Below are 12,906 nucleotides of genomic sequence, written 5' to 3' on the forward strand. Positions count from 1 at the left end.
TAACTACTCCTTACTAGAAACATGTTCCAATACTACCTCTTTGTTTTGAACCTTTTCCCTCAAGAAATGATACTTGAGTTCAAAGTGCTTGGTTCTAGCATGTAAAACCGGATTCTTGGAAATTTTAATTGCACTTGTATTGTCATAGAATATGCTAATGGTTCAAATACAGGAACTTTGAAACCATTCAATACATGCTTCATCCAAATAGTTTGGGTGCAGTTCATAAAAGCTGCAACATACTCTGCTTCTGTTGTAGACTAAGAGATAAAACTCTTCTTTTTACTCATCCATGAGACCAGTCTACCACCGAGAAATAATGCACCACCAATTGTGCTCTTTTGGTCATCTACATTACCAGCCCAATCAACATCTATGAACACTTTTAGGTTGAAATCATTATTGTATGGATACCATAATCCATAGTCAATAGTTCCCTTCAGATATCTAAGAATCCACTTGACTGCTACCAGGTGAGATTCTCTTGGGCTTTTCTGAAACTGAGCAGTAATACCCACTACATGTGCAATGTCTGGTCTGCTATGTACTGCATAATGCAACTTACCAATCATTGATCAGTATTCCTTCTCATTTACCAATGCTGAGTCATCTTCTTTTGATAGTTTACAACTGGTCACCATTGGTGTACCAACTAGTTTACTATCTTCCATGCCAAAGGTCTTCAACACCTCTTTGACATACTTGGACTGAGAAATAAAGATTCCATTTTTCATTTGCTGAATTTGCAGTCTGATGAAGAATTTAATCTCCCCTATGAGTGACATTTCAAACTCCTTTTTCATCTCATCTGCAAAGTCATGACTCATCTTGTCATCTCCACCAAATATTATGTCATCAACAAATACTTCACAGATAAGAATCTTATCTCCTTCTGATTTCAAGTAGATATTGCTATCTTCACTTGTTCTTTCAAATCCAATCTTCACAAGATGGGAATTCAAGTGTTCATACCATGCTCTTGGTGCCTGCTTCAGTCCATATAAGGCTTTATGTAGCCTACACACCATGTCACTATCTTCTAATAGGGTAAACCCATCTGGTTGCTCTATATACACCTCCTCTTCAAGTATTCCATTTAAAAATGCAGATTTTACATCCATTTGGTATACCTTGAATCCTTTAAAAGTTGCATATGCAAGAAGCATACGAACTCCTTCTAATCTTGCTACTAGAGCAAAGGTTTCTCCATAGCCTTCTCCTTCTTCTTGGGCATATCCTTTACATACTAATCTAGCTTTGTTCCTTACCACTATGTCATCCTCATTTAGCTTATTTCTAAAAACCTATTTGGTTCCAATGAGATTTTTATGCTCTGGTCTAGGTACCAAAGACCATGTACCATTCTTTTCTATCTAGTCAAGTTCCTCCTCCATTGCAATGATCCAGTCTTCATCTTTATGTGCCTCTTTGAATGATTTAGGCTCAAATTCAGAGATCATACATGAGCTTTCTCTGACCTTTCTTCTTGTAAGAATTCCTGCATCTTTGTCTCCTATGATCTACTTTGGATCATGATTGAGTTTGACATACCTAGGTATGTTCTTAAAAACTTTCTCTTTCTTTTCTTCATCATCGTCATCTTCATCAGCATCAGCATCTACCGGTGTAGGAGCACAATTACTGGTGCTAGGCTGATTTGCAACCGGTTCCCAGAAAGTTACTACCGGTTCATCTCCTACTTGCTTACTATCAATTCCCTCTGATTTCTCAGAGTTTTCATCAACCCTAACATTGATGCTTTCAATGATTCTCTAAGTCCTATTATTGAAACATTTGAGAGCTTTACTTTTTGTGAAATATCCTAGGAATATTCCTTCATCAAATTTTGGATCTAACTTGCTCTGATGTTCACTCCTCTTGATATAGCATTTGCTACCAAATACTCTAAACTAGCTTACCATAGGTGTCTTACCAGTCTAGTACTCATAAGGAGTCTTATCCTTTCCTTTCTTGATCAGTACCTGGTTCATTGTGTAGATTGCAGTGCTCACTGCTTCTCTGCAAAAAGTGTGAGCGACCTTTCCTTGGATCAACATAGTTTTAGCCGCTTCAACCATAGTTTGGTTGTTTCTCTCTACTAGGTCATTCTGCTATGGAGTCTGGGGGGCAGATAGTTGCCTCTTAATGCCATTTTATTCACAATATTTTTTGAATTCACCAGAAGTGAATTCCCCTCCTTGATCAGTTCTAAGGCATTGGATTCTTCTACCACTTACCTTTTCTACCAGTGCTCTAAAAGCTTTGAAATTTCCAAAGGATTCAGACTTGTCCTTAAATAATGTGACCTCCATCATTCTTGAGCAATCATCTGTAAGAATCATAAAATACCTATCTCCCTGCACACTCCTAGTTTTCATAGGACCACACAAATCAGTATGCACAAGATCAAGTAAGTTGTTAGCAGTGAAAGATTTACCTTTGAAGGTTGAGGAAGACATTCTCCCTAGTTGACATTCTCTGCACAAAGGATTTTTTGGTTTGCTCAGCATCGGCAGTCCTCTAACTGCCTTGATCTTACTACCCTTTACTATGTTATCAAAGTTTACATGGTAGAGTCTTCTATGCCATATCCAGCTATCATTAAACTTAGCCATAAGACATGTACATATATTTTCATTCATCTGAAATAAGTTACCTTTGGTCTACATACCGGTGGCCATCAGTTCACCATTCTTTCCTTTGATTTTTTGCACTACATTTTTGAATTCCAGAGTGAGTCCACTTTCATTCAGCTAGGCAACACTCAATAGATTGTGTCTGAGACCTTCCACCTAATACACATTGTTAGCAATGCTCTTTCCATTTAGAGAGATGGACCCTCTAGCTTTGACCATACATAGTGCATCATTACCAAAACAAACCACACCACCATCATACTCTTCCAAAGATATAAACTTGCTCCGGTCACCAGTCATATGGTGAGAACAACCACTGCAATAATCCACTCATTGGAATTATCAAAGTGGGAGACAAGAGGCTTCTTGTCTGGCACATCCCCTTTGACTACAACAAACTCAATATCTTCATTTTCTTCATCTTCTGATTCCTCATTTGTGACACCTTCATCAACTACTACAAAACAGTTTCTCCGATTTCCTCCTTTGAATTTCTTGAACCTTTTTGGTTTATCCTTGTTGTCACCATTAAGATAGTTTACAGTGATGTGTCTTAGCCGGTTACAAGAGAAGCATTTCAAAGGAAGCTTACCTCTGTATTTGCTGGTTCCCATAGGAAGTCTCTTGGCAAGAATTGCTTCAAATTCCATCAAAATCTCCTCATCATCCATTTCTCTACTCTGTCTTGGTTCACTGTTGGTGCTTGCTTCTTTTTCTTTTTTGGATTGTGTAGCAGATGCTCTAAAATCTGATTCAGTCTTTTGAACACTACCATCAAAACTATTTATCTCATAGGCTATTAATTTTGCAATGATGGAGTCTAGGGATACCTTACTCATGTCTATTGATCTCAACTCCTGAATAGTAGCAACCCTTATTGCATATACCGGTAATAAGGACCTAAGGACTTTACTAATAACAGTAGAATCTTCTATTTTCCCTCTTGCACTCTTGATGTCTCCAACAGTAGTCTTGATTCTTATTCCATATTGTTGAATGGTCTCATCTTCAACCATCTACATGTCTTCAAACTTCCCTCTAAGGCTTTCTTCCTTAGCTTGTTTTACATGCTCATCACCGCCATAGATATTCTCAAGAGTATCCCATACTTCTTTGGGATTTTCTTTATCCTGGACATTGATAAACTCAATGTCAGATAAGCTGCTAATTAGGGCTTCTATGACTTGCCCATTTTCCTGGATCTCTCTCTTTTGATCATCGGTGAGAGTACTGGTAGGAATAGCATAGGCATTTTCAACATAGCTCCAGTGTTGAGCACCCATGCTTCTGATGTATATCTTCATTCTGTCTTTCCAAATTTTAAAATTGTCTTTGTTGAACTTTGAACCTTCCCTCTTCATCATTACAATAGGATCTTTCCCTCAAGCGGTTAAGCTTACAACATAGAGGACCTAGAGGGCTCTGATACCAATTGATAACTCAATGATGAATAGTGAGTACCAAACCAGTATTGAGAGGGGGGAGGTGAATCAGTACATGCACAAAGACTTTTCCTGAACTGGTTTGATTGCGGACTGTAAAGTACTGACAATCCCTAACATCGGTCTGAACCAAATTACTACCGGTTAAACATAGTGCAACTATGAAAGACATGAACCGATCAATCTTCTTACCTTTCCACATAACCTACTCCCTCATTTCCACTTTGTCCTTATGCATAAACAGATAATCTATCATCAGAGATACAATGATTTACCACTAAACAAGAAATAACAAAACATCACATGAAAGAGGCATCACACATGACACACATATTTTTTCATGTGGAAACCCAACTGGTAAAAACCATGATGGGGATGAATACCCACAAGCTATTTTTGAACTCTTTAGAAGCTCGCTCTGTTAGGAGCCAGATCTGGTTAAAGACTATTAAATCAGGTTTTGTTAGGAACCGATCCTGTTAGGGATCACTCGGTTAAGGGATGGCTAGAATACCCGGTTAAGGGTTAAACCCTGTTAGAGGTTACCTTGTTAGAGGATTTTATGAACTCAATGGCTTTAAGTCACCCTGTTAAAGGATTTATAGCAAGCTGGTTAAAGCTACCCTATTAAGGGATTTTCCAACTATTGAAGTGGTGAGAGATCAACAGGTATCACAATGATCTGGTAATAGCACTCAATGCCAATGTAAATCCGCTTTAGTTCCTTCCTTCTGCACACACACTTTGCAGGTATCAATCCTCTCTACTGGTCTAGCAAGAATCATGTATCTTTGCACATAGATACACATAGAACATTTTCCAACAACCTCAGCATGAAACACCACATCAACCTTATAGGAAATAGATAGGTCAGTAGCATAAACCCTAAACCCTAAACACTTAGGTTGAGAAATTTAGTCAGTTCAATCCTGACCATTGAACACTTTGCATTTGAATACAATGGTCTTGAACAGATCTCAAGACATTCTCCATCATTTGTTCTTCACTACTTCTTGGAGGCGATAACGCATCACGCATTCTGCACCATTTGCAGAGACTTCGCACATTCCTGAGGTAGATGGGATCAATCTCCTTCATGCAAGATCCTTCATGCGCACAAGGCTGATGTGGTGACACGATCTGACCTCCATTACAATGCTCACTTCAATCAGAAACCCTGAGACTGAGACTACCAACTAGTAGTCATGCCATATGAACCCTTGATACAAAACATTCCATATACTAGTTCTTGTTCCGACATACTAGTTCCAGTTTACAACATCATATCGGTTCTGTTGTTCTCTTTGTGACATACTAGTTCACTTGGACAAGCATACCGCTTCACTTTTGCACATATGTCAGTTCACAACATCATACCAGTTCTCTTTGTCAGTTGCTTAACTTCAATATATCGGTTCACTCAACATATTGACATCAATGACAACATACAATATTAACATGTCATCATGCTTTGTACATATGCCAACAGCTCCATCCTTATATAATGTGGGCCAATAGTATCTTGTATTCAGTATTTTGAGTGATGTTCATTTAGTAGCAAAATGTCCTCCACACGGCTCATCATGACATGCATGCAGGATATCATATGTTTCATCTTCTCTTACACATCTTCTCATGACTTGGTGAGGTCCAATATAAAACAAACAATCAGCAATCCATGAGAAGTTAAAGCTTTTCTCTACTAACAACCTTCTTTCCTTAGGAGAGAAATGAAGTGGCATTTTAGTAGCAGGTAAATAGTTGGCAATATCAACATACCAAGAAGTGTGGGTTTGTATAAGGAATAGATGTTCATCCAGAAAAGCATCATCTATAGCTGTAGAATATTCATGTAATTGTAGTCTAGAAAGATAATCTGCAACCACATTGGACTTCCCTAGTTTATCAACAACTGTGATATCAAATTCTTGCATCAACAATAACCAGTGAGCTAATCTACTGGTAATTGAAGGTTTATTCATGATATATCTGATTGCAGTATGATCAATATGCACAAATATGGGATACCTTGTGATATAGTGCTTGAATTTGTTGAGTGCATATATAACTGCTAACATTTCCTTTTCAGTGACTGTGTAATTAAACTCGGGCCCCTACAAGTTTTTTCTAATATAATATATTGCTCTTTCCAATTTATTAGTCTTTTGTCCTAATACTGCTCCTATTACATAATCAGATGCATTTATATGAATTTGAAATGGTAAAGACCAAATCAGACCTTTAAGAACTGGTGCTTGGGTCAAAGCATGCTTAAGCTTCAAGAAAGCTTCATTGCATGAAGAATTCCATCTAAATTCCATATCCTTGGTAAGTAGTGAATATAAGGGACTTGCAATTTTTCTTAAATCTTTGATAAACCTTCTATAGTATCCAGCATGACCAAGGAATCTTCTTACATCTTTTTGCTTCAGCGGTACATTGATATTTTGAATGACTGCAATCTTTGTTGGGTCAATCTGTATTCCTTTTATAGAGATATGATGACCAAGGACTATTCCTTCTTGCATCATTATGAAGCACTTCTCACTGTTTAATGACAAACTATAGTCTTCACACTGTTGCAGAACTTTTTTTAGGTTCCCCAATGCTTCTTCAAATTTAGAACCATAAGTTGTAAAGTCATCTATATAAATTTTTGTGATATCTTGAGAAATATCTAAAAATATACTGATCACTGCTCTTTGAAAAGTGGTTGGAGCATTACATAACCCAAAAGGAAGAACAAAATATGTGTATGTGCCCCAAGGACAAGTAAATGTTGTCTTTTCTTAGTCCTTTGGGGCTATCTGAATCTGATTGTAACCACTTAATCCATCAATAAATGAAAAGTATCTCTTCCCAACCAAAGAGTCTAATACCTGATCCACAAATGGCAATGGAAAATGATATTTTCTTGTTGCTCAATTCAAAGCTCAATAATCAACACATACCCTCCATTTTCCTCATTTCTTAGGAACTATTACCAAAGGTGATACCCATTGGCTATTAGAGATAGGATAGATAAACCCATCCTTTAACAACTTCTGCAATTCCTCTTTAACTATTTTTTTTAATGCAGGATTGATTCTTCTTTGTGGTTGTCTAAGTGGGCAACATTCCTCTTTTATATAGATATAGTGGGTACAAACTATTGGATATATTCCATGCATGTCCTTGTAATCCCATGCAAAGACATTTTTTGACATTTAAGTAAGTCCACGAGTGCTACCTTTTGAGTATCTGAAAGATCACTATTGATATTCAAACATTTATTTAGATCAACTTCTATTTTGATAGTAAGATCATTCTGGGATATATCAAAAAAATGAGAACTATAGACTTCCCACGGCAACAGAGTATGCAATATATCAGTGGCTACAGAAAAATCTAAATCTGCAATATTTGGTACCAACTCCTGTAATTGCTATTCTTGTGTCAACTCATTTGTCAAAAAATTTATAAAGAATTGAGTCCTCATAATTTAATTGCATGAATGGCCCTCAATTAATCATCCAAAGGTGATTAATAGAGTCAACTCCCTAAGATTCTTCTCCCAAAGTAGGCCAAATGACTTGTTGTTGATCAAACTGAGGCTGTGTAGGAGAATACAAAGCTAATGTTTTTCTATAGTTCCCATCTAAAATTTGCATCAGCTGTGGCAAGCCAAGGTCTTCCTAAAATCACTGAATATCCTCTCAGTGTTTCCTTTGGAGATAGAATCATAAAGTTTGCAGGGTATTCCCAAGAATCCAAAATAACAACCACATCTTCAATCATACCATCAGGTCTCACTATAGAGCTATCAGCAAGCTATAGAGCTATGGATGTAGGCCTTAGACTATTGATTTCAAGATGTTGCATTACTTCTCTTGTCATCACATTAATGGTTGCCCCTAAATCAACTAAAACATTCCTTATCTGGCTGCCATTAATGACTATACTCACAACCGGACTACTTGGATCACAATATTTAGTAATTGAACCCTTTCCTAACATAATATCTACTAGTTGACCAATCACATGCACTATTTGTGAATCCTTCTTCTTCCTGCCAGGTATTTTTAGACATGCCTCTCTAAGTACCTTACTATATATAAGAACATCTTTTATTGCTTGCAACAATGGAATTTTAACACAGACATGTTTCAGTTGATCTATGATATCAAAACCTTGTTCCTGTTCTATAAGAACTTCCTTTTCTTGCAATCTCTAGGGAAATGGTGGTAATATCTACCTCTAAGTTATTACGGTTGTTGGACTAGAGATATCTTGTTCTTCTTGTACCTCTGTGATAACTGGAGGAGATGGATTAGGAAGAGTTGTCCTGAATCAGAGGTGAATATCACTTATGGATAGAGAATAGGTTGGGTATTGATTAAGATCAGTTGAATAACCTTGTTGTTGCTAAGATTTTATATTAGATTTGGTAGTGGCTGAGTGGGCAACTATGTTGGTTTAGGTGGGACAACAGTGGCTGCAGGGGGAGGCATTATTGCAGGCGGTTGTGGCTACTGAATAGGTTGTTGATAACTAGAAGATTGGGTAGTCCATGGCTGACTCCCCCTCCATTAAGGAGTAGGTTGCCAATTCCCTTGAAACTGGCTCCCTTGGCCCTGAAGTGGATACCAATTTCCCTGTGGTTGCTGCCACTGTGGCATTTGATTAGCAAAATGCTTCCCTTGGCCTTGAGAGCCATACCAGTTTGGATAATTACCAAAATTTTGAGCATATGGTGATTGCCATTGATTATTTGGTACATAATAATTTCCACTATAACCAGAAAAATAAAGTGGATCCGGAGGCATACCTTTTCTTTGGAAATTTGGCCTTCTTTGAGCAACATAGAAAACTTGCTCATCCTCGCCTTGTATTGGTTTGAAGTCAAGAACGTCTACATTTGCAACCATTTTACATCTGCAATCCTTTTTCTACTATCTACAATGAGGGCAAAATTCTGCAAGAAATGCATCAGCTTCTTCATGCTTCTTCTTAGCTGAGAGTGTATCCAACTGAGTAGCCATATTGTTTATAATTTCCTCCTTAAAGTCCTTCAACAAATGGCTAAGTTTCATTCTAGAAACTCTAGTACTAGATGTTGATGAAGGTGCTCCTGGCTTGAAATGCCTATTCTTTGTAGAAGTAGATCTGGAATACTTCTTACAAATTTGTCCTATATCAATCCAGGTGGATTGTGTAATGTCACATTCTCCCATAAGATCCAAAGAATTAGTGCATTCATCACTGATTCCCCTCAAAAATATCAACTTGAGGGAATCTTCACTTAAAGTACCATGCTTGGACTATTTGACACTAAACAAAAACCTCTCCAAATAATCTTCAAGACTCTCACCTTCTTTCTGTGTCATTCTAAAGATATCATCCCCATGACAATCAGTGCCTCTACATTAATCTTTATATTTTGCAAGAAACAATCATTTCATCTCATCCCATGTATTGATTGTGCTACTACCTAAGCTCATAAACCATCTTAGAGATGATTCCTTCAAGGTGGCAGGAAATATTTTGAGTCTATGGGCATCCGTAGTATAATCAAAACTCCTACAAAGAACATCAAACTCAAACAGAAATGTGTCTGGATCCTCTATCACTAACCCATAGAATTTAGGGAGGGAAGAAGCTGGAATATTCTTAAGATTAGTATTATCATGATGATCGGATATGGGGAACTCAAACATTGGGTCCAAAGGTGGTGGTGGGGGATTATTTCCACTAGGAGGTGGGTTTCCTTGCATTGGACTTGGGGGAGTTACTATATGAAATTCTTCTTCTTGGGGTCCAAAGAGGAACTGAAGACTACCTTCTGGAAATTCAAATTCAGGGCGGTTCAAATTCTCAAGGGTTTGATAAAGTTAAGCAAAAGGATTTATATCTGGGGAATTATTTTCTACATAATTAGGATGACTCGACAGAAATATACCTAGAACATCTCTTCTTCGCCTATGCATGCAAATTCATGAATTTTTTTCGAACAACCAGAAATGCGAGAAAAAAAATTAACTGAAAACTGAAAAAAACAATAACCATAATAGGTTCTTAGTTTGACACCATTCTCGGCAACGACGCGAAAAATGTTCAAATCAACAATAAGAATAATAACTCTAGTTGAAGTCTCAACTCGAAGTTTGGAAATTCACTTGGTAAAGTCACTATTTCTATAGCTAGTGTTCATTTGATTGTCAACCCAGGGACGTAATACTTGAAATGGGTCTACACTATATATGCACTAAGTTCCTGCAATAGCTACGCTGCATTACTGCAACAACTAACATTATGCAAAAAAGATAAGCAAGAATTGAAACTATTGAAAGGCTACAGGAAAACTTCTGCATTAACATAAATTCATTCAAGTAACACTGGCTAAGTTCAATGTTGATAAATAGAAATTACTCTATTTTGGTTTGGCTGCAGGAACAATCAATGGATCTATTTCCAGTGGCTGCAAGAACAATCAATGCAACAAAATCTACTATAGCTAAGGAAATAAAACTAATCTTAACAAATGCACAGGAACATTCCCAAAGTGGGCCCCCTTGGGTAAGTGATTCTAGGCTTCCCAAAAATAACTCTAAATGCTCAGAATAATTTATTTTTTATTCATCATTCTTTGGAAGTCATTACATGATTCAACATGAAAAGAAACTCAAAAACACTTATATCAAATCCTTTGCTCGGCCTTTTCCCTTTTTCTATCAAACCTCTGAGAAGAGATAAAGAGCTTATTTTAAAAGAAATCATCTACTTCAGACAACACAGACCATGCCGAAGAGAAGAGGAAGATAACTTAATCGAGAAAGGAGATAGCTGGAGTTAAGCTACTGAAAATGTGAATCTAAACCGAACCACAGTCACAACATACTGTGGTAGTATTTACAACACTAATGTCCACTTGAGTTAGACATCGATAGTATCGCGTGATTGCTTCTCCTATGTCGTTTCTTACGCTCTTTAGCATTTTTGTTGTTCGATCTTTTAGTCATCTTCTTGAACATCTCTTCCTGCAACTGGCGTGATAGGTGATCTTCCACTGCAACATCATTTATTCCCTGCACTTCAAAAGAAATAACATACAAGAACATGCATACATATTTTATTTAATTAGGACATCTTTTAATTTTACATATGGTATTGCCTTAAACAATCCACATGACAACAGGAATGAATCATATGGCTGCAGGAAAAAACTGGCAAAAACAAAACATGTTTTAATAGGTTCAAGCTAACATGTGAAATACATATAGTAAACTTCTGATACAACATTACTACTATAAGACTCCTTGCGACACCATTTGGTCTTATGTGGTCCTAATAGGTCATAAGGGGTGCAGATGTGTCATAAGGGGCCTTGTGTGGTTGGTACAGGGGCACTAGGACACGTGCCTACTTCATTTTTGACATGTGTGTACATCATTTTGATTCATGGTTATAATTAGGAATAGAATGTGTAATGTGTGTGTTTGAAGGCCTATTGATTAGGTCTAGACAGGTTAATAAGCCCTAAGGCTCCAAGGTTTGTCACTTGGTCAAAGACCTTTTAGGGACATTTTATATGCATTTTTGGTGTTTAGGGGTTTACAATGTGTGGTATGTTCATTCTTGACCTTTGGTGTGAAGGCAAGACTGAATTGTATCAAGTGGACAAAAGTTGCAAAGTTGCATTATTGTCTTAAGCAATTTTTCTTGCAAAATTTTTGAATATGGTTATCCCAATGGTTAGTTGGTTGATTGTATAAATTGGGGATGGTTGGAGGAGTCCCTTGGTGTTATATAATCCTAGGGGAATGATGCCAACTAGTTAGAGATGATATTGAACGAAATTCTTGTCTTCAAAATAAACTGTTATTGCAGTTTCTTGCATTCTTCTTGAGGTTTATGCTCTTGCATAATTTTGTGTGAATGGTGGGGATGAACTAAAAATTTGGCAAGTCGAAATAGAGGTTCATGTTCCATTTGGAGTTGATCTAAGGTCTTGAGGCTTTCGGGTTTGGAAGGAACTGAAATTTTCTTTCCCACTGGCTTGAGAAAACCCTCAAAACCAGGGTTTGGTTGCAAACAGTGACACAAATCAACATTTATCTATGGGATTAGTCTGAGACCTTTGGAAATTTTGATTTGAGATGTATAATAAATGTTCTTGGTGGTTTTGGAGACATGAAGTGCCATTTGTCCTTCTTAAGATGATGCCCTAGGCTTGCCATCACTCATGTGGTAAGCTTTTGCAGTAGAAGAAGAGGGTTTAAACCTTGGACAACAGATTGAAGGATGGTCAAACTTGGCATGGGAAGGACCCTTGGACATGTGTAGACCCTTTTAAAGCATTAATCCTTCCTTCCTTTGTGACTGGTGAATCTTTTGAGAGCGTAATTCCCAATATCGACTAGAAGAGCCTAAATAGGGTCAGTAGGGTTCGACCATACATACTCAAAACCCAGATACATAAGTTTTGAATCTTGTAGAATGTTAAAAAGGGTACTCAAATATGAAATTTGTTTAGGAGGTTATTCAGGTATTTTGTGAGGCAAAGTGGGAACAATCCAAATGGAGGGCTAATTGCTTGTAGCCCTATTTCCTAGGTACAAAAGGGAAAAGGATACAAAGGGTTAGTAAACACCCATCAAAGTGGTCAAGATCAATGAAAAAACCATATAACACATGTGAAAACACTCACATAGGTTAAATTTCACCATTTGAGTAAAGATCATGTTGCTTGGGGTTTGGGGTTGAAACCTTAGGAGTAGGAGACTCCTTGTCAGTTGTGAGTTGTCCTAAGTAGAGAGATCCTTGGGAAGGATCTAGAGCAAGCTCTTGAA

Source organism: Cryptomeria japonica, chromosome 10 (assembly GCF_030272615.1).
Source record: "Cryptomeria japonica chromosome 10, Sugi_1.0, whole genome shotgun sequence".
NCBI classification, from domain to species: domain Eukaryota; kingdom Viridiplantae; phylum Streptophyta; class Pinopsida; order Cupressales; family Cupressaceae; genus Cryptomeria; species Cryptomeria japonica.